Genomic DNA, 27,641 nt, shown 5'->3' with positions numbered 1-27,641 from the left:
GAGAAGTAGCACATTCGAAAAATATCTCCTAGTCCATCCCATGGTTTCAGAACTTGGGGAAGCTCCTGAGGGTTTACTTTGGGCACTCAAAATGCCCAGTTTTTAATAAATGTCTTGAATAAATATATATATTATGTATACATATAATTTTATACACAGGTAGAGGTAAAGCCTTCTCTTGATGGGTGCTATGTGAAATCAATCCAGAAGTGCAGAATCTGAGGTTGTCTCCTAATTCCCCATCATCTGAGCATAAGGTCAGGCTTATACATTAAAGCTGAGTGTAAACTGAGTGAAGAATATAAGAAACAGAAAGGCAGTGGTCTCCACGCCCGGAGAGCACAGGTTCACAGGCACAAAAGGAAGAACTGAAATTGCTACCATTTCCGTTCCTTTCCCCCTAGATACTATAAAACAGAAGCTAGCTAACTCTAGAGCTCTCAGATAAAATCTAAAATTAATTCTCACACATGCCAGTGATATTCTAAAGGTGCCCACTAGTTTGTAATCAGATTAACGTTTGCTATAACACTCAAACAGTTCCTTTATATTTTTCTCTCAGAATTTTTAAATAAATACGTATGGAATGGGATAGAAAGCCCAGAGATAAACCCACACACATATGGACACCTTATCTTTGATAAAGGTGGCAGGAATGTACAGTGGAGAAAGGACAGCCTCTTCAATAAGTGGTGCTGGGAAAACTGGACAGGTACATGTAAAAGTATGAGATTAGAACACTCCCTAACACCATACACAAAAATAAGCTCAAAATGGATTAAAGACGTAAATGTAAGGCCAGACACTATCAAACTCTTAAAGGAAAACATAGGCAGACACTCTATGACATAAATCACAGCAAGATCCTTTTTGACCCACCTCCTAGAGAAATGGAAATAAAAATAAACAAATGGGACCTAATGAAACTTCAACACTTTTGCACAGCAAAGGAAACCATAAACAAGACCAAAAGACAACCCTCAGAATGGGAGAAAATATTTGCAAATGAAGCAACTGACAAAGGATTAATCTCCAAAATTTATATGCAGCTCATGCAGCTCAATAACCAAAAATCAAACAACCCAATCCAAAAATGGGCAGAAGACCTAAATAGACATTTCTCCAAAGAAGATATACAGACTGCCAACAAACACATGAAAGAATGCTCAACATCATTAATCATTAGAGAAATGCAAATCAAAACTACAGTGAGATATCATCTCACACCAGTCAGAATGGCCAGCATCAAAAATTCTACAAACAATAAATGCTGGAGAGGGTGTGGAGAAAAGGGAACATGCTTGCACTGCTGGTGGGAATGTGAATTGGTACAGCCACTATGGAGAACAGTATGGAGGTTCCTTAAAAAACTACAAATAGAACTACCATATGACCCAGCAATCCCACTACTGGGCATATACCCTGAGAAAACCATAATTCAAAAAGAGTCATGTACCAAAATGTTCATTGCAGCTCTATTCACAATAGCCCAGAGATGGAAACAACCTAAGTGTCCATCATCGGATGAATGGAGAAAGAAGATGTGGCACATATATACAATGGAATATTAATTACTCAGCCATAAAAAGAAACGAAATTGAGTTATTTGTAGTGAGGTGGATGGACCTAGAGTCTGTCATACAGAGTGAAGTAAGTCAGAAAGAGAAAGACAAATACCGTATGCTAACACATATATATGGAATCTAAGAAAAAAAAATGTCATGAAGAAACTAGGGGTAAGACGGGAATAAAGACACAGACCTACTAGAGAATGGACTTGAGGATATGGGGAGGGGGAAGGGTTAAGCTGTGACAAGAGAGAGAGTGGCATGGACATACATACACTACCAAACGTAAAATAGATAGCTAGTGGGAAGCAGCCGCATGGCACAGGGAGATCAGCTCAGTGCTTTGTGACCACCTAGAGGGGTGGGATAGGGAGGGTGGGAGGGAGGGAGACGCAAAAGGGAAGAGATATGGGAACATACGTATATGTATGACTGATTCACTCTGTTATAACGCAGAAACTAACACACCATTGTAAAGCAATTATACTCCAATAAAGATGTGAAAAAATAAGTAAATAAATAAATACGTACTCCGGATGGTTTCCCAGAATTGTGGCACATGGTGGTCTTCTTTTTCCTACAAGGATAGTGGGAAATGGTTGCAGTAATGGTTTCTGAGCCCCTGCATACGACTTCTCTGGGTGAATACACACTTGGGTGTGGATTACTGCAGTGCATTGTTAATTAGCCAGCTCACAACTCCTGTGAATGTTATTGGATGTCAACTTGCAGCTGCAATGGATTTTGCTTGCTCTAAAAGCTTAGGCTCTCACTTCAGATTTTATTCCCTCATGTCAAATGCATGACCACTTGAGAAAGCATTTTGAAATTTGAACTGAGATATGAGATACGAGTTAGTGATGGAATTGGTCAAGATGGACCGTGTTATTATGTTTTAACCAAGAAATAGCCTGTTACTTTGTCCCTTGCTTATTTAGTTATTCATTCATTCATTCATTTTTGGCTGCGTTGGTTCTTTGCTGCTGCACACAGGTTTCCTCTAGTTGTAGTGAGACGGGGCTACTCTTCCTTGTGGTGTGCAGGCTTCTCATTGCAGTGGCTTCTCTTGTTGTGGAGCACGGTCTCTAGGCGCCCAGGCTTCAGTAGCTGTGGCACGCAGGCTCGGTAGTTGTGGCTCGTGGGCTCTACAGCACAGGCTCCATAGTTGTGGCACACAGGCTTAGTTGCTCCGCGGCATGTGGCATCTTCCTGGACCAGGGCTCGAACCCATGTCCTCTGCATTGGCAGGCAGATTCTTAACCACTGTGCCACCAGGGAAGCCCTGGCCCTTGCTTCTTACCTTGTGAAAATTATGGCATCTTAGCACGAACTTGACTTTTGAATGTGTCAGGGGGTGGGGGTAGAGCTGGGTTACTGAAGTTGAAACTCCTCAGTTTTATAATTCATTGACCGAGATGAAGTGAATGTTGCGATGGTTTTTTAATGTCGATTTCAACGTTTCCTCAGTTTGGCTTTTGGCCATGCTAAGGTTCACAGGATTTATGTTTGTGTAGTAAAACATACAAAAATTCCTACTTGAAGGTCACCACCGGGTTAGTGGCATAATAACTATATTCCAACTTGCCCAACCTTCTATAGCTGAAAGACAGAACTAAACATACCTTCCCTCTGAAAGAGCAGGTTAATTCTACCCCTTCGAGCTGCAGAAACTACAGCAAGAGGGGAGGAGAGCCTGGCTTCTAAAGCTCACTGGTGAAAGTACATTAAATCCGGAAGCAGCTGGTGACACTACATCAAAGGTTCCAAAAAAAAAAAACCTCTGAGGATCAAAACATCAAGGCTCTTTTAGTCTGCCAAACAATCTGATTGATTCTGCAGATCAGGCCCGACACTAAGTGATTTTCTTTAAGTTTTATTTTTTGTAGTTTTTTGTGTTTGTTTTGTTTGTTTGTTTTCTTTGTTTTTTTGCAGTACGCGGGCTTCTCACCACTGTGGACTCTCCCGCCGCGGAGCACAGGCTCCGGACGCGCAGGCTCAGCGGCCATGGCTCATGGGCCCAGCCGCTCCGCGGCATGTGGGATCCCCCTGGACCGGGGCACGAACCCGTGTCCCCTGCATCGGCAGGCGGACCCTCAACCACTGCACCACCAGGGAAGCCCTTGTGTTTTGTTTTGAGAGGGTAGAATCATGATTCTTTAGGCCGGCACTAATACGAAAATATATTTAGCATTAAAAACTAGCAGAGTTGAATATTATCCTTAGTCTAAAGACAGGTGATGATTTTAAGTAAACTGCAAATGCTCTGTGTTCTGAATTACCTTTTTTTTTTTAACTTGAAGTATTGACCTACCGTACTATGTCAGTTCCAGGTGCACAACATAGTGATTTGATGTTTCTAAACATTCCAAGTGATCCCGCAATGAGCCTAGTTAGCTTCTGTCACCACACAAAGTTATTACAGTATTACTGACTACACTCCCCGTGCTGTTCATTGATTGAGTCCCCATGACTCATTTATTCTGTAACTGGAAGTGTGTTGCTCTTAATCTCTCTCACCTCTCATCCCTCAACCCCCCTGCCCTCCTACAACGACCTGTTTGTTTTCTGTAACTACAAGTCTATTTCTGTTTTATGTCTGTTCATTTGTTATGTATTTTATATTCTAAATACAAGACTGCAAGTTTTCCAGTTTTTCTCAACAACAGTTTCTCTGTAAATAGTTGTAATTTTGGTGCCTGTGAGAGACAAGTTCTTCATACTCTGTCATCTTGGCCACACCTCTCCTCCTTGAGCTTGGATGCCTGTACTGACAAAGAAGAGTTGAACGTAACAGCCTACAAGTACTCTGCATGTAACTCTTCCATAAAACATTGAAAAGCATATATTATCTACCGTGCCTCCTCTAAGCATAATTTAGAGGTGAATAAGGAAATTATGGGAGACTTATATGTTAGTAATGGAATTTACATGTCTTGAAGGGACAAGTTCTGTCAGAAAAAAAAAAAGCAGTTTGCAGTGGAAGTCTCATCTTCACCAATAAAACACGTAAGGTTGAAATGGGTGATTTATTGGGAGTTTGAGATTGCCATGTACACACGACTATATATAAAATAGATAACCAACAAGGACCTACTGTATAGCACAGGGAACTCTGCTCAACATTCTGTAATAATCTAAATGGGAAAAGAATTTGTAAATGAATAGATACATGTATATGTATAACTGAACCACTTGCTGTACACCTGAAACTAACACAACATTGGAAATCAACTATACTCCAATATAAAATAAAAATTTAAAAACAAATTTTTTAAAAGACATTTGGCATGGCTTTCTGGCATGTTGTATAAAATTATCAATCAAAACAAAAGCTGCAGTGACGGTTTAGAACAACTATTGCTGAAAAGCACAAGAAGAAGAAGGAGAAAAAGGAGGAGAAGAGGAATCAGCTTCACCCTTAGGAAAACAGTCCCTATATGTGGCGCAGGGACTATGTCGATTGACAATTCTAAAATGAATGTTGATCAGAAAAAATGGAAGGGAAGCTGTCAGTGAATCGTTCCAGAGAAGAGAGCACTGAGCTGGGTTTTGAACAATCTGAGTTGTAGCTTCATTTCCATCATTGATTGACTGATTGGCTTCGGGCAGATCAAGAGCCACTTGCTTTCACTGGGGTTCTACTGTTCACTAAGTGCTGTTACCAGAATCACTGTGATGAACTGCATTCTTCTTCAAAATACTTACTGTCCCTCCCTGCAGGCAAGCCCTTCCCTGGAGAGAAATCATACTTTCTGCTCCTTTGAGGTTAGACTAAGCCTATGACTTCCAAGCAGATGTTTTAAGAGCCAGTATTTACTTCCTCATGATCTCTTTACCCATCCGTCAACCAGCAATGTCTCAAATAGAGGTTGCTCTGGGAGCCTGGCCCCAGAATGACAAGCATCACCAAGGGAAGCCACAACTGGCCTAGCTGGGACCTGTAGCATCAGCAAGGAATAAACCTTGGTCACTGAAATTTGGGGGTGATTTGTTACCAGGGCATAACAGCTTAAGCTGATTGATAAAATCAGACCGACATATTTAAGATTTAACTGAAACCCGTAGAACTTATGTCTTCCAGGCTTAAGAGGACCTAGCTGAATAAGCCAGTATTCTTTCCCCCTTCCTGAACTCCCTGTGATGATAAATTTGGGGCCTTCAGTTCTTCAGCCACATATTGAAAAAGTTAGAATAAATAATCTCTAAAGTTCCTCCCCTTCTAACCTTCTATATTCTTCTGACTCCCTCCTTTCATAGACTTTTTTGTGTGTTTCGTAAGGGGTGCTTAGGCCATATTTGCTACTCTGAGTAGTTATCTTAGATATATTCACTTAGATGAGATCTAAAATATTTGCATATTACAAAAATCCCACAACTATTATGGCAGAATTCTAGGGCATATTGATTTGCACTCCTTGATACTTTACTGTGTAAATATGTTACAGGTTGTTGTATATTTGCCTACAACCTTTCTGATTAAATTGCAAACTTCTCTGTAAGAAAAGTTTTTCTTTCTCTTTTACTTTGCTCCTTATCATGTTTCACCATGTTTTAACAGGTGCTAATGAACTTGCTTTTTTTTTTTTTTTTCTTGCCACACCACGAGGCTTGTGGGATTTTAGTTCCCTGACCAGGGATCGAACCCAGGCCCTTGGCAGTGAAAGCACCGAGTCCTAACCACTGGACTGCCAGGGAATTCCCTTAACCAATAAATCCTTCTTTTTTTAAATTCAACATGATGGAAACCAGATTTGACAATGAGATAAAGCATTCATTGTAAAGATTTTAAAGATGGCAACAAGTTCTTTGATACTCCTCCCATCAAGAGATAAGAGTCTAACTTCCCTCCCATTGAATCTGGGCTAGCTTTAGTGGCTCACTTGTAACCACGACAATGCAGCAGAAGGAACACGTGTGACTTCTGAGGCTAAGTCAGAGAAAGTCATGCGGCATCCGCCTTGTTCCCTGGAGCATTTATTCATGGAGCCCCGGAGAGTAAGAAGCGCAAGTACTCTAGACCACCAGGCTATGAAGAAGCCCAAGCCACATGAAGAGGCCACATGGCACACACTCCAGGAGACAGACCCAGCAGAACCTGGTTTTCAGGTCATCTTAGCCCACGAGCTAGACATGTGATGGAAGAAGCCTCCGGATAATTCCAGCACCCAGCTATTAATGTCACCCCCAGTCATTTGAGTCTTCCTAGCAGAAGCCCCAGACTTCATGGAGTAGAGACAAGCAATTTTTGCTCTGCCCTATGTAAATCCCTGAAACACCTTTAAAAATTCACACACATAAGAAAACGGCTGTTGTTTTGTGTTACTAAAATGAGGGGTGGTTTGTTACGCAGCAAGAGATAACTGGAACATAGAGGGGCTGCAAAAGTCAGCCCGAGCCACCACGTCAGCCCAGACAAGTGTCGCACAAAGAAATGTGTGCAAACACACACTTTCCTGCTTTGTTTGTTTTTATTAAGGTGTAGCAACCCACTGGGGTAAGCGCCTCTCCAGTAAGAGCAATCTGGAAGACAAGAGTATTAAAACATCAGGCAGAGATACAATCGAATTATTATCAAGCAATTGCAACCTGAAAAGAGTAGGCACTGACAGCGTCTCAGAACCTATTACTTTACTGTGCAATTGCAACACAACACCAGCACCAGTCAGAGATGTCATCACAAAGACAAGTGAAATCAATACTGACTCCAAAATACATCACAGCCCACTTTTAAATAAATATGTAAAAATCTGCTGAAGTTGACTGTAGCTCAGCAGGAGCAAACTGCTGTAACAATTTTTACACACAAAGCCCAGAGAAAAGAACACGGAGGAAGCACCCAACACGCGCACAGCTTGGGGCGGAGAGACGTAAGATCCACTTAAATTCACTCTGCAACGCGTCCTCCTTTACAGGCAACAGCGGATTTCACCTTACGGATCTCGAAAGCTCTACTCTGGGAGAGAAAAACCCACATGTTCAAACGACAACAGCTAGAAAGTTATTTAAAAAAAAAAAAAAGCCAGTGTCCTTTAATGTCAGTCCAGTTGCCTAAGAAGTCTGCTGTTAGGGAGCAATACAAAGTGTTAAGTTCTTTGGGGTTGTTTTGTTTGGGTTTGTTTGTGTGTTTGGTTGGTTGGTTGGTTTCGGAACCAGGTACCGTATAAGTTTATAAGCACTTAATGACATTTCTGTACAGGGTACTATTCTAAGCACTAAAAGATATGAAGGCATAATATGATATGAGATATCATAAGATTTCATAAGATATGAAAGGCATAATCCTTGCCCTCCAAGAGCTTACATGTCAGTAAGGAAGTTATAGGTGTATCTAAAGGTTAACTATTGTGCAATAGCCCAGACATGGAAACAACCTAAATGTCCATGGACAGATGAATGGATAAAGAAGATGTGGGACATATATATAGTGTAAAACTACTCAGCCATAAAAAAGAACGAAATAATGCCATTTGCAGCAACATGGATGCAAACAGAGATTATCATATTAAGTGAAGTAAGTCAGAAAGAGAAAAACAAATACCATATGATATCATTTATATATGGAATCTAAAATATGACACAAATGAACCTACCTACAAAGCAGAAACAGAATCACAGACGTAGAGAACAGACTGGTGGTTGCCAAGGGGGAGGGGGGTGGCGGAGGGCTGGAGTGGGAGTTTAGGATTAGCAGATGCAAACTATTATATATAGAGAATGGATACACAACAAGGTCCTACTGTGTAGCACAGGGAACTGTATTCAATATCCTATGATAAACAATAATGGAAAAAATATTTTTAAGAAGTATATATATATATATATATATGAAACTGAATTAACACAACACTGTAAATCAACTGTGCTTCAAAAAAATATTACAACTGAAAAAAAAGCTAACTACTGTGCAAAGTAGAAGGTTCTAAGAACAGGAAACAAAAACACTTTGGTACAGGCCTGTATCAGAAAGTTTTAATTTAATTTGGACATTAAATAGTCCAAATTATATTTTAAATCCATGAATATAAATTCAACCCCACCTCCATCCTTCTTTCCAAGATGGCAGACTCCTAGAAAAAGTAACCTTTTATTACACGTTTTTAAAATCCCTCGCCAAGTTCCTTCAGGTATGTTGCTACATAGCAGTGCTCAGCAAATATGTATGGATTTAGTGAGTGCAGGGGATTAAGTGTAAGACCTACCACTGCAGGACAACCGGCTTAGTGTCCCAGGCTCTCTTTACCTCCTCTGTGGTGTCCATGGCTCTCGTTCTCATCTTCCCACTTTTAAAAGCTGTCAGTGTGGTTTTAATAAGATTTGAAGTGTTACCTTCAGAATTTTGTATTTTGAGCTTATCGTGAATTGTGCAATAAAAGATTTGGTTCCCTGGACAAGAAAACATCCCTGCTCCATGTACTTGAAATGGATAGATGAGCATGTATTTCACCTATGAATGACACAAGTCCTGGCTTCTTTACCCAACTTCCAGCTATAAAGTGGTCCCACAGTCATGCGGTCCACAGTCTACCAGCTCTGCAAGGGCCTCTAAAACGTTTGAGACCTGATGAAAGATTTATTGACTCTAAAATATGAAAAGAAGCCTGCAAAACTGAAGTGGAAACTGCTTAATTAAATACCTTCAAAGCGTAAAGTTATATTACCTAGATGATTGCACCCCAGCTTTTACATAATTGTACAGAACTTATATTTAGAGTGGGCTATGGGCACATTTTTACACATATTAGGAAAGGAGTGAACTGTCAGGATACAGAGGTGACTGTTCTTGGTCTCTAGCCTTCATTCCACCCACCCCCTGCTTTTTTTCCTGCAAGGCTCTGCTTTTGTTCAGATACCAAGTCCTTCCACAAGCAGCTGTGTGCCTCGGGGAGAACTGACCCCAGTTCTAGAAATAAACTTTATGGTCTGATGGTGACATCACTCCCTTTGGCAGTGGTTGGTTCAGAAACTGGCATACAGCTCAATTCTGCCCAGTGAGATATGAAAAGAATTCTACTGAGGGAGGGGGGTTCTGGAGAAAGTTTCTTCTCTTCTAGAAGAAAGGCAGTCCCTTATGCCTGAAATTTCTCTGTCTGAACATGATGCCTGGAACTCGTTCAGCCATTCTGCTCAGACCTGAGGAAAAACCAGCGCTCAGGAGGGCGGGATGAAGAGATAGAAAGTCCCTGGTCCTTGACAACAGGGTCAAGCTGTTGAATTCACTTATCCTACTAGACTTTCCTACCATGTGAGATAAAAATGCCTCCTCTGTTTAATCCAGCTTCACTCAGTGTTTCCTCACTGCCTTCTAGGTACCCTGTCAGCCTAAGAGCCAATAGAAAACATCCCATCTCCCACTTCTCTGTTATCATCTGCTTCAGGCAAATTTAGAGGATGACAAAACGCCTTTCTATCACTGGCAGTAAGTCACCCAGCACAAGGGTCACATTGCACCGGTTCCAAGTCAGTTAGTTTGAATAGAAGATATCCTTTCTCATATCAATGCAACACATTCACTGTGTGTTTTTTGTTTGGTTTTTTTTTTTTGGCTTAAGTACACTATCTTTTTTTTTTTACTCTCATTTTATTCTTTTTTTATTGAAGTATAGATGGTTTACAATGTTGTGTTAGTTTCAGGTGTACAGCAAAGTGATTCAGTTACACATATATGTATATATGTGTGTGTGTATATATATATATATATATATCTATATATCTATCTCACAGTTACATATATCTAGATAGATAGGTAGATAGATAGATAGGTTCTTTTTCAGAATCTTTTCCCTTATAGATTATTACAAGACATTGAGTATAGTTCCCTGGGCTATAAAGTAGGTCTTTTTTGGTTAACTGTTTTATATTTAGTAGTGTGTATCTGTTAATCCCAACCTCCTAGTTTATCCCTCCCCCATCACTTTCCCCTTCGGTAACCAGAAGTTTGTTTTCTCTGTCTGGCAACACATTCACTCTTGACAATGGCTAAATTGAGCCTTGTGTCTGGATTCAGTAAACTGCTGTCCAATGGCTATAATCTGGGGACCTTCGGCAAGTCCCATGGACAAAAATCTCTCTACTAGATTTCCACCATTAAAACCAAGACAGTGGAAAAAACTAACCAAGTTATCGATTGCTCCTACCTAAGTAATCATTTGTGAGCCTACCTGGAATTGACCTACAGAACTATGTGATAGTAAATTGCGTGTTCTTGTAAGCCATTAAGTTTGTGATCATTTGTTACACAGCATTAGAAAAGAACTAGGGTGTCATATAAATCATGCAAAAATTTTTTAAAACACGCAAAACGTATAATATATGCTAGGGGTCAGCAAACCACAGCGCATGAACTCAGTCAAGTCCGTGATCTGTTTTTATACAGCCCACAAGTTAAGGATGGTTTTCTATATTTTTACAGGCTTGTAAAAATTAAAAAAGAAAACTACAGGACATAGACTACACGTGGACCACAAAATCGAAAATGTTTACTGTCTGGCCCTTTGCAGAGAAAAAGGGCTCCTGCGATACACTATTTATTACACCTTTCTGTATAGGGACAAGTAGCGTTAACAGTTCAGGTGTCTTTGCTGCATTCACCCTCTCTGATCCATTTCCCAATAGCCTCTTTGCCCTGGGAGGCTGGTCTGTATGGACCACGAGGTGCCTCTGGTTCCCGGCTGGGTGTGCAGACAAGCAGTTTGAGGGCAGGAGGAAGGTGAAACTGGGGTGTCCATTCACCCCTTCATCCAGAGCACTGTCTCAGGCAGGTACATCCTTCAACCAAAGGGCACAGCTCCTTTCAAGGCTGCTGTCCTGCACAGTTCTTTCCTCCAGAGTCCGAGACCTGCTCCCCCTTCTCCCCTTGGGTCTAGGGTGTCAGCAACCTAACATCCACGGTGATTTCCTACATTCTGCCCACACCTGTGTAAGTGTCTTTTCACTGCATGTTCCACACCTCACCCACCTCGAGTGTGGCCCCTGACTGATACACCCACTAACTTAAATATCGTGGTTACCTCTGGTGGGGAGCAAGGGAAAGGAATGAGAGATGAGAAGCAGAAACCTTCCATGTGATCTGTAGTGCTAGCTCTTTCATTCATAAAAGGACTTGAAGCAAATATAACAAACTCTTCATCATGGCTGACTCTGGGTGGCAAAACAGACACAAATGTGTTTTTTTTCTAGTATTTACATATCTTTTAATATCTTTACAGACATGGAAAACAAACTCATGGTTACCAAAGGGGAAAGTGGGGGGAGGGGTAAATTAGGAGTTTGGGGTTAACAGATACGCACTACTATATATAAAATAGATAAACAAGGTCCTACTGTATAGCACAGGGAACTATATTCAATATCTTATAATAACCTACCATGGAAAAGAATCAAAAAAAGAATATATATATTGTATATCACTTTGCCGTACACTTGAAACTAACACAATATTGTAAATCAACTACACTTCAATAAAAAAAAATTAAGCCACTTTACCAGCCACACTGTTATTTTGGATTAAGACTGTCAAAATCACCTACCTGAATTCAAATCGCAGAGACTCCCTGATGGGCCCCAGTCTTGCCTGATGGACGGGTGTATCTCTTAACTAGTAACCTCTTCCTGACTCACTGCACCAAGATGCCCACTGCCCATGCTGCTCATCACCACCGCATGAAGCCATAGAGGCACCTCAGCCTGGGACTGACTCAGCACCACAGCCGTCAGCACTTCTCCCAGAAGAGCAGTTCCAGCGGCTCTCCTCCCCAGACCTCCCCAGCAGCTCTCTGTGCTGTCTGGGGAATGAAGTAATAAACCTTCCCTGCCAGTACTTATAAAATGTTCTGGCTTTATGGGACAGCGTCTCCTGCTGCTTTGGGCACAAGTCCAGTTTAATCAAAGAATCTGGAAGGACAGCAAAAAGACAATTTGACAACCATCACACTAAGAACAGTGGAAAAGAAAAATTAGGTTTGTGGCGAAAAAAGATCACACTAAGTGAAGTCACACAGAGAAAGACACATATCATATGGTATCACTTATATGTGGAATCTAATAAAAAATGGTACAAATGAACTTATTTACAAAACAGAAACAGACTCACAGACCTAGAAAACAAACTTATGGTTACCGAAGGGGAAAGGTGAGGGGAAGTGATAAATCGGGATACTGGGATTAACATATACACACTACTATATATAAAATAGACAATCAACAAGGACCTGCTGTAGAGCACAGGGAACCCTACTCAATAATCTGTAATGACCCATATGGGAAAAGATTCTGAAAAAGAATGGATATGTGTATATGCATAACTGATTCACTTTGCTGTACACCTGAAACTAACACAACATTGCAGTTAGTTCGATAAATTATCAACTATGGTTCAATAAAAAAAATTTTTTTTACAAGAAAATTCAAAAAAAAAAGAAAAAAGCTCATCTTCAGAGCAAATGCAAAAAATAGGACTACTAGCTCAGATCTGTCTAGATGAGGCTATAAACGTGAAATTCTTGAGTTACTCATAAAAGAACGCTTTAAGCATATTAGAAGATGCTCCCCTCCACACAAACACCCACAGAAGGATTTGCCATCCCTCCCCCAGTGCTATGAAGTACGTGATCATCACTGCAAAGTCATATCTTACCTTGGGTAATCTATCCCCCTCATCAGGATTCTGACTTTTAGGAAAGTCCCTTTTGTGAGTTGTGTATGCTCGGTGGTTCTATGTGTGCTTCGTTTTTTACCAGCTGTGACAAGAGTTTTTAATCTTTATACAAGAGAAACCAAACCTGTGTAGGAACAACCTGTCAGGAATACTTACAGCCTGGCAGTTAACAGTTAACACTTCGCGCTCTCGCTCTCTCTCCCTCTCTCCCTCTTTCCCTCTCTCCCTCTCTCCCTCTCTCCCTCTCTCCCTCTCTCCCTCTCCCCCTCTCTCCCTCTCCCCCCTCTCTCCCTCCCTCTCTCCCTCTCCCTCTCTCTCTCTCTCTCTCCCCCTTTCTCTCTCTCTCTCCTCTCTCTCTCTCTCTCTCCCTCCCTCTCTCCCTCTCCCCCCTCTCCCTCCCTCTCTGTCTCTCCCTCTGTCTCTCCCTCTCTCTCCCTCTCCCCCCCTTTCTCCCTCTCTCTCCTCTCTCTCTCCCTCTCTCTCTCTCTCTCTCTCTCTGTCTCGCACGCGCGATTTAATCAGCAAGGTGCTGCTGACAATGTGTAATAGAACATTGTAAAAGCTACATGGTTTAACACCTTTGAGGGTGCCGAACGAGGCTCCATAAAGGGTATGGCAGTGAAATGAAAAACGATTCTTATTTAGCATTTATTAATCCTAAGCAGTATGCTAGGCTCTAAAGAACACAGCGCTGAGAGAAGTGGATTGCCTCTAAAGTTCCATGCTTTCCTAAAACAAACATGGAAGGGACTTTTACAACACTATCCCTATAGAAGAATAGGACATAGAAATACCTTGACTCCATGGACAAAGGCAGAAAGGTACCAAAACAAAAGCCAGAAGGACTTTTGAGACTTGTGTCCTTCGTCTATAATCTGCTTCTGTTTACAGCACGATCTTGGGCAGCTGGATCAGGGTCAGCCAGCTCCAGCCTGTCGGGGTGCCACCTGTTTCTGTACATAGAGTTTCGCTGGAACGCAGCCATACCCATTTGTTTACATATTGTTTGCGGCTGCTTTTGCACAACGGAGATGAGTACTTGTGACAGAGACCATATGGCCAGCAGAGCCAGAAATATTTACTATCTGGTCCTTTCCAGAAAAGGTTTCCTGACCCCTGATCTAGACTGACCTGGAGAAAACCTGAAGCAGATTTGTGATGGTCTCAATAGGTTTACTTACTAACGTACGTATTCATAGTTACTTATGCAAGGTAAAATTCAATTCAAGTTATTGGTTTGTTAAGCATGGGGAAAATGTCTATTATTTGCACTGAAGAGGAATATACGTACCATGGTGAAGGCTAACACATCATCCCTTGGGAGCAAAGGCACCCTGCCCTGATGGAACTATGGGAGATTCCCACAGGGAAAGCTAGTTTCCCTCACTACGTGTTTTGAAAAGGCCAAAGATCCAGATGTTGAATTGAGTTGAAGATGAATGGATAATTAACAAAAGGAAGATTACACAAGAGTTCATTCTATGTAGGATAATAGTTCATGGTTTAATCTCTAGAACTGTTTTTAGATAAGATTTGAAAACTATTTGCAGCATTAAGGTATTTATTGGTTTTATTTCGAAGCCTATGAGCTGTTGAAAAAAATCACTTGCAATCCTCTTCCCAATTCTGTAGTTACAGTGCATTGAACCACACACTCAACAGTGTGATAAAATCAAAAGGCATTTGTTTATTCAGAGACCACAAATGGCTTTCTTGATACGAAAGTAAACATTGCTTGACAAGTTCTAGCCTGAAGGATTGATTTCTTAAGTCTTCTTGGAAGAACCACTTTTAGGGCTGCAAAAAATGTGGACATTGGCAAACTACTCTTTCATCTGAATAGACCAACAAACGTGTCTAAATTTCCCAGATGCATGGAAAGAATGGAAATAGCAGTATTCCAGCACATAGATGGTGCTTCACATGGTTGTTATATTTTGTTCAACAAGAATCGAATGCTATGACTTAATCTTACCTGCTTAACACCCAAGATCTGTTTTAGGTTTCTGGCAACGAACATGCTCTCCCATGGCAACTGAATAAAAACATCATGCAGTTTGAAGAAGGAAAATAATTCAAAACCTTTCAGACCCAATTACTTTATGAAACTCTTCTACAAGTGTCTTTTTATTTTACAACGCTCTTAAAGAATCTACTTGAACAATTTATATCTTTTACCACCTGTACCTCTAAACAAAAACACGTTTTTCACAAAGAACTAGGAAGAGAACATCCAGACTTATTCAGAGAACTGATCATGGATATTCTTAAGCAGAATCAAAACTAGCACTGAGCAGATGAGTCAGGATTTGAGTTTTAGCCTTGGCTGGGTTAACTAAGGAAACGGATGACCTTGACAACTTACTTTCTGCTCTGGGTTTTGCTTTCCTCATCTGTAAAATCAGGTGATTTAAATCAACCTCCCAGAGTCCTTTCAGCCCTAAATACAATGATGACTAAAGCTTGGCACTGATTGTAATTCTAAATAGTATTACTTCTAACCTTCTTCCAGCCTCATTCCTGTGCATGACAGAATGCCAGAGGGGAAAAAAATCACAGTAAACCGAACATGAATTTGATTCTTCCCTTCTACCCTGGAAGGAGTCAAGACATTGCTGGGCCACAGAGAAAGTACATTTCTTTGCCCCTCTTCCAACACGTCATACATGATTAGACACAAGTTTCTTCTCAGGTTATTGTAACTGTATTATTTAAAAGAGTGGACTTGAAGAATGATTTTTAAAGAGAAGAATTTAGGACCACTTAGAGTCTTATGCGTCAACACACTGGCATAATGTAGAAATAATCTTTCTTAAAGCTTGCTGTCCAGACAGCTCTATAACCTGTCCTAGAAATAGGGTGTGGTGTTCCTAGAGCTTTCGGATTTTGCTGATGGAAGGAAAATATGGTCCTGCCTTGGAGAGCTGTTTGGTGTTTCTTTTAAACAAACACATAACCATCCTATGACTCAGAGAGAATATGGCTATTAGAATCATGGTATTTTACAAAAACGTAGTACAATAGTAAGCCCTTCAAGTAAAAGGCTATCATAAGGGTTCTGAAATTTTTTTGGAATTAATATGAAGTATCAAATGATGACGGCATCACAAACTTAAATATGTTCTTTGAAAAAGAATGCAGTAAGCAGACAATCTTTTAGAACAATAATTAGGAAGAATTAAGAGTGTGAGAAAATGGACTTATAGACTACATTTTTTGAATGACCAGGTTGGGAAGTTTAGTGAGGATGGTTTAAAACATTCAACACTTTCTCATATCAGTAAGGACTAGTGAAGCAAAGAGAAGACAATTAAGCAGACTATCTTCTATATTATGAAAGACCCTCCAGGAGGTAAGGGGTCCCAGAGAGGAGCTGATGGTATAAGAAATAATTAAAAGCAACCAAGCACAAACTGCATAATTGCTAGTTTCTAGGAATTTTTTTTTTTTTACTTTACCTCAAAGCATTAAAGGAAACAAAGAAAATAGTGATATCCCCAAGGAATAATTCCCTACTTTTCAGTCATCTTATGCAAAATAATAAATCCAGGGAGAGAGATGCTTCAGTAAAGTAAGAATAGGACGTTGTTTGACAATTTCTCAGACCCATCAATGACAGCAATAGCATGTGAAAAACTCAGATGACATTCAAATATCCCAAGCCCAAGGTCACAGTGTTGCATGAAACAAACTCCAAACTCTTTACCCAGCCTACAGAGCCCATCACAGCCTGGCTTCGCTTCTTGGCCTCAGCCCTGTGCTAGGGTGAGGCCAAGAAGCGGTCTCCTCACCCACTGTGTTCCACCATGTCCCTAGGACTCCTTCCCCTTGGCGTAGCCTCCCGCTGGTTGCACCAGCCTTGCCCTATGCCTTGCAATGCCCTTTCGCCCATCCGGCGTGATGGTTTTGTCTTCCAGCTCTCAGCTGAAAGGTCTTCTCCTTGGATTGCTCCTCTGTGATCACCCAGCCTAAGGAAGCCCTCTAACCCCATAAGGGGAAGCCTTAACATATTCGTTATTTTTTAAATGTTTTTATGCTGTTTTTCTGAGTTTGGGTTTTTTTGCATATTTTCTCTCTATACCAACTAGAATTTAAGCTCCGTGAAAACTAGTGACTTATCTGTTTTGTGCCCGACACTGTTAAAGAAAACTTTATTCTGACATTTGTTAAAACAGTAAGGAAGACTTTTTATTCGAGACTACTGCAATATGGGTCTTGCGATAGAGAGAGACAGAGCTCAAATCCAAATATAGCAGAGACTGCTGGGGATTTACAGCCAGTGAGCGTGTAGAAGGTCGGGGATAGAAGATGAAAAATTACTAAGAGGAGACATCAAGGTTGGGGGATCTTGCTCAACTGACTTAACAGGATTCTTACTGAAGGCAGGCGAGGGTGGTCAGCTATCAAGGGTATGGGGGTTGACTTGGCAGGATTCTTTGCTAAGATTGGGTCGAGCAGACCACAGACAGAATGGGGACCAAGGTTGAGGCCTAGTCAAGGAGAGGGTTGGAGGAGACTAATTAAAATTTGGTCAAGGAGAGAGTTTTTGCCAACACATAGTAGGCTCTCAAAAAATTATCAGCTGAGTGAATGAACAAATTCTATTCCTCAAAAAGATTTAATGGCTTTACTTTTCCATTTCACCTTACTACCATAAACACTGGTAATAATAGGGATAAAAAAGGAAAGAAAACCAAAGAAGAAACTTTCTACTCCCTTGCAAAGTGAAAAGAATAAATCTTTACAGTTAAGGGTACATTTTGTTCATTTATTTGTCCCTCAGATATTTATTGAGAGCTCACCGTAATGTACTGGTTACTCTTCCAGAGCTGGACAGACGAATCCAAAGGACACATCCTGACTTCGAGTTCATTTTCACTGTCTGCTGAGTGATAGATACATGAATAGAGTCAGGTATGGGAAAAGGAGTAGCTGAGATGGGTGAAGGGCAGCAAGGACCCCTCCTGGCAATGAGGCTGACAGAAGACAGACTCAGGAGGAGAAAAGTGTGATGAGAACTTCACAAATGAAATACCCTGTAATATGCCTTCTGCCAGAAACCCTGCCTATCTTCCACAAAATTCCAAACCCCAGGATAGGCCTGGCATGATTCTATTTCCTGTGGAAGTCAGCAAAAAAGGCCAGGTTGGGCCAAAAAGTTTGTGCAGGGCTTAGACTCAGCCAGGCAGACAAAAGGACAGCTGCCCTTCCAGGTTATGTTAATCAACTGGAAATGCATGACTATAAGAAAAGCATCTAGTTCAACTACTCCAGGACTGATGTCAAAGGGAAAAACAATGGCATAGATGCTCAAGAGGATGTTATTATTATTCCCCTGAACTCAGAGGGGTAAGGAAGGAATGTGGCCCCATAGGAGCTCGCTGCTGCCCCCAAAGGTGGATCACGTGCATTTCAATCTCAGCGGCTCTCACGAAAGACTGGCCAACAGAGGAGAGAGCAGCTGAGATGCTACTCTTCTGAGCATGCTCCCAGCATCACCTGCACCCTCAGCAGTATGGAAGGTTAACTACCAAGCTGAAAATAATGTCTGATAATACCTGGGTATTTTTAAATTTTAATCTAACCAAGATCTGAGGCTATAATTATATTTCCCAATGAATAGGAAAAAAGATTTTCCCACTTTAAAATTTTAATCTCAGGAGTATCATAGCTAACTAGGTGATCCCAAACAGTAAAAGCAAATATGTTGGTAAAGAGAAGACTAGATCAATGTAAGAGACATGATATATGGTGGCAATGATCTCCAACACGTTTATTAAAACATTGTGCTAATTGGAAGCTTTGCTTCTTCCACGTGAAAGCAACTAATAAGAAGCTGATGACGACAGAATCAGGCACCAGAACCCCACACGGAAATTACAGATGGAATAGATAGCTGTGGGTGCATACAAGACTTTTAAATCTAAATTGAATCTTTATTTTAGAAATCAATTTATGTGGGTAGACTCTTTGCCCAAGGGTATTTGTTTGTTATTTTATGAATGTTTCAAGCTAGCAGTTTTCTCCTAGGGTTATAAATGCCTCTGACTAAATAAAATATGAGGATAGATTTTTGTAATAAATATGTCTCTGACATTATCTATTTATTTGTCCATGGAAATGTGTAGACTTTATCTAAAACAGTTATTTAACTATCACACTCTTTATTTTATGAAATAAAATTGTCTCTAGATGACCTATTTCCCCCTATGCCCTCCAATGGAGCTAAAATAGTAAGACTTTATCCCAGACACTCTGAGGTCAGTCTGACCACCCCCCTTTCCAAATAAGATAAAGGCTGCTCAGATTTATTTAATCTCTATTACTCATAGCAAAATATTACATAATTTATTTTAAAAAGCCAAGATAGACATTTCTCTCTAAAGCTTTACCAATGGCTCCTTTTTAAACCACACTTCCATATCCTGGGGGGAAAAATGGGGCCATAATTCAGGCAGAATCAGCTCTAGAAAAAGGCTGACGGGGGCGGGGTGGGGGGCAGTTACGGGGGAGTGAGGACTCGGGGGGCGAGGAAGTTGCTCCCGGAGTCGGACAGAACCAGGGCAGGGGAACTGCCTCAGCCTGGGTTGGGCACTGAAGCTGACGGTCAGCAGTCCACACTGAGGATTCCTTAAGAGGAGTGTGAATTTTTTTTTAACATCTTTATTGGAGTATAATTGCTTGACAGTGTGTTAGTTTCTGCTTTATAACAAAGTGAATCAGCTCTATGTATACATATATCCCCATATCTGCTCCCTCTTGCGTCTCCCTCCCACCCTCCCTATCCCACCCCTCTAGGTGGTCACAAAGCACCGAGCTGATCTCCCCGTGCTATGCGGCTGCTTCCCACTCGCTAGCTATTTGACATTCGGTAGTGTATACATGCCCGCGCCACTCTCTCACTTCGTCCAAAGAGCGTGAATTTGATGCCGTTGATGTGGATACCCAAGGAGCCTACTTAACACTTTCACATCTCAGTGGCTCAGGAAAGTCGACAGATGACAGTCTTACGAAACTCTGTGGCCCATCTTGTTTGGAAACAGATTCCAGCTAACAGCACGGAGTATGGAGATCCACCACTCAGCAAAAATAGATTTGTCAATGGGATTTAAGGCAAGATTAAGTCCCAATAAGTTTCTGTTAGGAGCCAAGGAAGAAGCACACTCCTATTGGTTAGGTAAGGTTAACGTAGAGAAACTTGGGAATATGGGAATTTGAGCGAACATAAGCTACACAACCTTTCAACTGTACGTAGCCACTAGTGAGGACAGGTTCCTAACTCTAGTCCTGCCTTTGATCAAATTAACCCCCCAAATTGTACAGGATTATTCAATTGTGCTGCCTTTTGGATTCCCTGAGACGGTGCAACAGGTAGACTTTGCAAGATAAAATGAGACAAGAACTCAAGTATCTGAGGGAAGAATAATATGGAAATCTCCAGTGCAATAGCTATACTAAACAATAAGGTAATAAGAAGATGAATTTTTTTTTACTGTACAGATTTTTTTACTATACAAATCACAGATTTGAAGTGATGCAGTGCATTAGTCCCTCTCCTCTCATATGTCAAGGTTTAGAAACAGCCTTCAAGGCCCTGTTTCTCTTCATCATTGAGTTTCATATTGAAGGTTCTCTTTTCCAGTAAAAACTCCTGCTGTGCTTGAGAACTTCTTAATTACCTTTTTAAATTTTCTGCTATCACGGCAGAATAATCCAGAAACTAATTATGGAGCTAATAAAAAGAATGGAATACTTTGTTTGTTTTCCCAAAAGCATACAATAATGCAAAGTTGTAAACACAGATGTAAATGATTTGCTCCACATTTGTCTCAACAAATTAAAATGGCATCTTCCCTCTATGAAGAAAATGTAGGACTTTCCTGGTGACGCAGTGCTTAAGAATCCTCCGGCAAATGCAGGGGACATGGGTTCGATCCCTGGTCTGGGAAGATCCCACATGCCACGGAGCAACTAAGCCCGTGTGCCACGACTACTGAGTCTGCGCTCTAGAGCCCTTGAGCCACAACTACTGAAGCCCACGAGCCTAGAGCCCGTGCTCCGCAACAAGAGAAGCCACCACAATGAGAAGTCCACGCACCACAGCCAAGAGCAGCCCCGGCTCGCCACAACTAGAGGAAGCCCGTGCACTGCAACAAAAACCCAAAGCAGCCAAAAATAAATAAATAAATAAAAATTAAAAAAGAAAAGAAAATGTAGATAGTAAAAATAGAGCACAACAAAGTAAAGAAATAAGACTAGAGATGGAATTTCAATCCAAAATCACTATGGGATTAATTAAAAGCTAAAATCTGACAAATTTAAGTAATTTCCAAAAACTGTTTTATGATTAACACTATAGCACATGTTTCTGGTAGAAATTCTGGAAAACATAGAAAATCCCAAAAAGAATAAAAAGAAACACCCCAAACCTCAACATTCAAAATTAGACAAAATTAACATCTGAGTAGACATTCTTTCAATCTTTTTTCAAGTCACATGTAAGTATTTTTAAAATTGGGAAATCTTAGTATACTTAATACTTTTATAAACTGCTTTTTCCCTAAACACAGGTTGTAAATTTTGCATGTGATTAAATAGTTTTCTACAGCATTATCTTTACTGATTATGCAGTATTTCATTATAGGAATATATTATGAGATGTTTTACTAATCCTCTACTATTGGCTGTATAGTTTGTTTCCAATTTTTCCTTATTGTGCACAATATTTCAATAAATTTCCTTTCACATATATCTATGTGCACAACCACGACTATTTCCTTAAGTTATAGTCTTGAAAGTAACATTGCTATATTAAAGGATATACAAATTTAAAACTTTTGCTACATGTTGCCAGATTGCTTTCCAAAATATTTGCACCACCTTATACTTGCCCTCCCTCCTTTAACATAAATGAGAGTTTATCTCCTTTAACATAACATAAATGTCACTGATAACAGTGGCTTTATTACTTCTAATAACTGCTAAATTGATAAAACAAAAACAGTACCCATTGGTATTCATTTTTCCAACTACCAGTCATGCTATTTCTTCATAGTTATCAGTCTTATGAATCTCTTGTTTTGCAAATAACCCGTCCATTTGTGTAGTGGGCTGTTCAATTTTTCCTTACATAAGGATATTCTATCTAGATTATTAATCCTTTTAAAATAATATGTGTTCTTATCCCAAGTTTAGTAGGAGTCTTAAAAACAACAGATGTTGATTTTCATCAAATCCTTTGCAGCATCTGATTTTTTTCTCCTTTCAACTATTAATGTGATTAATTACATTGACATGCTTTCTCATATCAGGTCACCTCTGAATTTCTGGAAGTTATTGGTTAATTATATATGGCCATTTAAATATGGTGCTGTATTTTATTTGCTAGAATTCTATTTAATAATTCTGTATCTGTGTCTATAAAAGTAATTAATTGATGGTGTTTGAGTTTTGATTCTTTGTTAGGTTTTGGTATTAATGTTCAATTAGCTTCATAAAATGATTTAGGAAGTTAAATCTAACATCATGATTTTAATAAATTATGTGCTTCTAGGGTAAAAAACACACTGTTCATTATCAGTAAATGATGAAATATTCCATTTATATCAATGAAACAGAGTTTCCCCAGCATGGTTAGACCATAGTTTCCCCAGCATGGTTATTCCCCAGCATGGTTAGATATACAAATTTGTATATCCTTTACCAAAGTCAACGGTAAAGACTTTGAGTAAAGCCAACATAGAAACTTACAGGTGGAGTCTACCATAAAAAATGAGCATTGAATCGCAATGCTCAGTGTTGATGTTGATTACAATTTGCAGGGCTAGCATGCTTGAAAGGGTCACGGTGGTATAAGGTTCATTGAAAATATGAAAGCACACGTCATTTGTAAAGCAGGGTTAGCATGATGGAAATAAGCAAATTAAATTCCATTCAGCAAACATTAATTGAGGACAGTTGTTTTGCCAGACACTGTCCTAAATGCTATAAGACAGTCTCAAAATTCCACTTGGGATACATGTTAGAAGCAAGATTCCTGAGCCCTGCCCCCGGACTTCCTGAACCCAAATTATAGGAGAGGCATCAAATTTGATTGTGTTTTATTAGGGATCCAGATCATTCTTATCATCAGGGAAGTTTAGGAAATGCTTGCTGTAGAAAACTCAGAAATCAGCGGGATGTTTCCAGCAGCTCATCAATTGTATTGCAGAGCCCTGGTCCCTGGAACGCGGCCACACGAGATCTAGAGACTGGAATGTCCATATGGGCCTGAGGGGACAGGTCAGTAGCAGCTCCCTAGAAGGGCTTAGGGATGCAATCAGGTTATAAGTAACGGCAATGGAATTTGTCTTACAGCGTTATTGCATAGCAAACTCACTCTTTGTACTTAATTGTCTAAGTAGAGTGCCTTTGGAGGCTGAGGGAAATTACAGAGAGGCTAAAGCCATCCTAAGCCATCATGTGGCATCCTCACTGCTGGAGGAGTTAGGCCTGTCTGCCAAAAATAGATTTCAGCAAAAACAGCCAGATTCTTTGCTCTCCTGAAAAAAAACAGAAAAGAAATGGTTCTGAAGAACCTAGGGGCAGGACAGGAATAAAGACGCAGACGTAGAGAATGGACTTGAGGACACGGGGAGGGGGAAGGGTAAGCTGGGACGAAGTGATAGAGTGGCATGGACATATATATACACTACCGAATGTAAAATAGATAGCTAGTAGGAAACAGCCGCATAGCACAGGGAGATCAGCTTGGTGCTTTGTGACCACCTAGAGGGGTGGGATAGGGAGGGTGGGAGGGAGATGCAAGAGGGAGGAGATATGGGGATATATGTATAGCTGATTCACTTTGTTATACAGCAGAAACTAACACCACTGTCAAGCAATTATACTCCAATAAAGATGTTAAAATTTTTTTAATAAAATAATAATTTAAAAAAATAGATTTAAGCCAAAACAGCCAGATTCTTTGCTCTCCTGGAAAAAAAAAAAAGGAAGAGGCTTCCGGGAAGATGGCGGAAGTGTAAGACACGGAGATCACCTTCCTCCCCACAGATACACCAGAAATACATCTGCATGTGGAACAACTCCTACAGAACACCTACTGAACGCTGGCAGAAGACCTCAGACCTCCCAAAAGGCAAGAAACCCCCCACGTACCTGGGTAGGGCAAAAGAAAAAAATAAACAGAGACAAAAGGATAGGGACGGGACCTGCACCCGTAGGAGGGAGCTGTGAAGGAGGAAAAGTGTCCACACACTAGGAAGACCCTTCAAGAGCGGAGACTGCGGGTGGCGGAGGCGGGGAGCTTCGGAGCCGCGGAGGAGAGTGCAGCCACAGGGGTGCGGAGGGCAAAGCGGAGAGATTTCCGCACAGAGGTTCAGGGCCGACCAGCACTCACCAGCCCGAGAGGCTTGTCTGCTCACCCGCCGGGGCGGGCGGGGCTGAGAGCTGAGGCTCGGGCTTCAGTCGGAGCGCAGGGAGAGGACTGGGGTTGGCGGCGTGAACACAGCCTGCAGGGCGTTAGTGCGCCACGGCTAGCCGGGAGGGAGTCCGGGGAAAAGTCTGGACCTGCCGAAGAAGCAAGAGACTTTTTCTTACCTCTTTGTTTCCTGGTGCGCGAGGAGAGGAGATTAAGAACGCTGCTTAAAGGAGCTCCAGAGACGGGCGCGACCCGCGGCTAAGAGCGCGGACGCCAGAGACGGGCATGAGACACTAAGGCTGCTGCTGCCGCCACCAAGAAGCCTGTGTGCGAGCACAGGTCACTCTCCACACCCCCGTTCCGGGGAGCCTGTGCAGCCCGCCACTGCCAGGGTCCGGGAATCCAGGGACAACTTCCTCAGGAGAATGCACGGCGCGCCTCAGGCTGGTGCAACGTCACGCTGGCCTCTGCCGCCGCAGGCCCGCCCCTCACGCCATGCCCCTCCCTCCCCCCCCCCCCCCCCCCCCCCCCCGCCGGCCTGAGTGAGCCAGAGACCCTGAATCAGCGGCTCCTTTAACCCCGTCCTGCCTGAGCGAAGAACAGACGCCCTCCAGCGACCTACACGCAGAGGCGGGGCCAAATCCAAAGCTGAGCCCCTGGGAGCTGTGAGAACAAAGAAGAGAAAGGGAAATCTCTCCCAACAGGCTCAGAAGCAGCGGATTAAAGCTCCACAATCAACTTGATGTACCTGCATCTGTGGAATACCTGAACAGACAAAGAATCATCCCAAATTGAGGAGGTGGACTTGAGAGCAAGATTTATTATTTTTTCCCCTTTTCCTCTTTTTGTGAGTGTGTATGTGTATGCTTCTGTGTGAGATTTTGTCTGTATAGCTTTGCTTCCACCATTTGTCCTAGGGTTCTATCCGTCCGTTTTTTTGTTTTGTTTTGTTTTCTAAATTTTTTTTCTTTTTTTTCTCTTAACAATTATTTTTTTATTTTAATAACTTTATTATATTTTATCTCACTTTATTTTATTTTACTTTATCTCCTTTCTTTTTTTCCTTCCTTCCCTCCTTCCTTCCTTCCGCCCTCCCTCCATCCCTCCTTTCTTTCTTTCGTTCTTTCTCTCTTTCTACTTCTACTAATTCTTTCTTTCTACTTTTTCTCCCTTTTATTCTGAGCCGTGTGGATGAAAGGCTCTTGGTGCTGCAGCCAGGAGTCAGTGCTGTGCCTCTGAGGAGGGAGAGCCAACTTAGGACACTGGTCAACAAGAGACCTCCCAGCTCCACATAATATCAAATGGTGAAAATCTCCCAGAGATCGCCATCTCAGCACCAGCACCCAGCTTCACTCAACGACCAGCAAGCTACAGTGCTGGACACCCTATGCGAAACAACTAGCAAGACAGGAACACAACCCCACCCATTAGCAGAGAGGCTGCCTAAAATCATAATAAGTACACAGACAGCCCAAAACACACTACCAGACGTGGACCTGCCCACCAGAAAGACAAGATCCAACCTCATCCACCAGAACACAGGCACTAGTACCCTCCACCAGGAAGCCTACACAACCCACTGAACCAACCTTAGCCACTGGGGACAGACACCAAAAACAACGGGAACTACAAACCTGCAGCCTGCAAAAAGGAGACCCCAAACACAGTAAGATAAGCAAAATGAAAAGACAGAAAAACACACAGCAGATGAAGGAGCAAGATAAAAACCCACCAGACCTAACAAGTGAAGAGGAAATAGGTACTCTACCTGAAAAAGAATTCAGAATAGTGATAGAAAAGATGATCCAAAATCTTGGAAATAGAATGGACAAAATGCAAGAAACATTTAACAAGGACCTAGGAGAACTAAAGATGAAACAAACAACGATGAACAACACAATAAATGAAATTAAAAATACTCTAGATGAGATCAATAGCAGAATAACTGAGGCAGAAGAACGGATAAGTGACCTGGAAGATAAAATAGTGGAAGTAACTACTGCAGAGCAGAAAAAAGAATGAAAAGAACTGAGGACAGTCTCAGAGACCTCTGGGACAACATCAAACGCACCAACATTCGAATTATAGGGTTTCCAGAAGAAGAAGAGAAAAAGAAAGGGACTGAGAAAATATTTGAAGAGATTATAGTTGAAAACTTCCCTAATATGGGAAAGGAAATAGTTAATCAAGTCCAGGAAGCACAGAGGGTCCCATACAGGATAAATCCAAGGAGAAACACGCCAAGACACATATTAATCAAACTGTCAAAAATTAAATACAAAGCAAGCATATTAAAAGCAGCAAGGGAAAAACAACAAATAACACACAAGGGAATCCCCATAAGGTTAACAACTGATCTCTCAGCAGAAACCCTACAAGCCAGAAGGGAGTGGCAGGACATACTGAAAGTGGTGAAGGAGAAAAACCTGCAACCAAGACTACTCTACCCAGCAAGGATCTCATTCAGATTTGATGGAGAAATTAAAACCTTTACAGACAAGCAAAAGCTGAGAGAGTTCAGCACCACCAAACCAGCTCTACAGCAACTGCTAAAGGAACCTCTCTAGGCAAGAAACACAAGAGAAGGAAAAGACCTACAATAACGAACCCAAAACAATTAAGAAAATGGGAATAGGAACATACATATTGATAATTACCTTAAATATAAATGGACTAAATGCTCCCACCAAAAGACACAGATTGGCTGAATGGATACAAAAACAAGACGCATATATTTGCTGTCTACAAGAGACCCACTTCAGACCTAGAGACACATACAGACTGAAAGTGAGGGGATGGAAAAAGATATTTCATGCAAATGGAAACCAAAAGAAAGCTGGAGTAGCAATTCTCATATCAGAAAAAATAGACTTTAAAATAAAGACTATTAGAAGAGACAAAGAAGGACACTACATAATGATCAAGGGATCAATCCAAGAAGAAGATATAACAATTGTAAATATTTATGCACCCAACACAGGAGCACCTCAATACATAAGGC

The 27,641-nt window shown here is 41.2% G+C and overlaps 1 long non-coding RNA gene across 1 annotated transcript in view; it reads right to left on the bottom strand.

The window, feature by feature from the left end:
* Positions 1–25,050, bottom strand: part of LOC141278440 (uncharacterized) — a 227,736-nt gene extending 202,686 nt beyond the window's left edge. Inside the window, exon 1 of the long non-coding RNA XR_012331192.1 lies at positions 24,820–25,050. This is a non-coding gene — a long non-coding RNA (uncharacterized lncRNA). The remainder of the gene's footprint in view (positions 1–24,819) is intronic.
* Between the last annotated feature and the right edge of the window lie 2,591 nt (positions 25,051–27,641).

Source organism: Tursiops truncatus, chromosome 4 (assembly GCF_011762595.2).
Source record: "Tursiops truncatus isolate mTurTru1 chromosome 4, mTurTru1.mat.Y, whole genome shotgun sequence".
Lineage (NCBI taxonomy): Eukaryota > Metazoa > Chordata > Mammalia > Artiodactyla > Delphinidae > Tursiops > Tursiops truncatus.
This window is presented reverse-complemented; position numbering and strand designations above follow the sequence as displayed.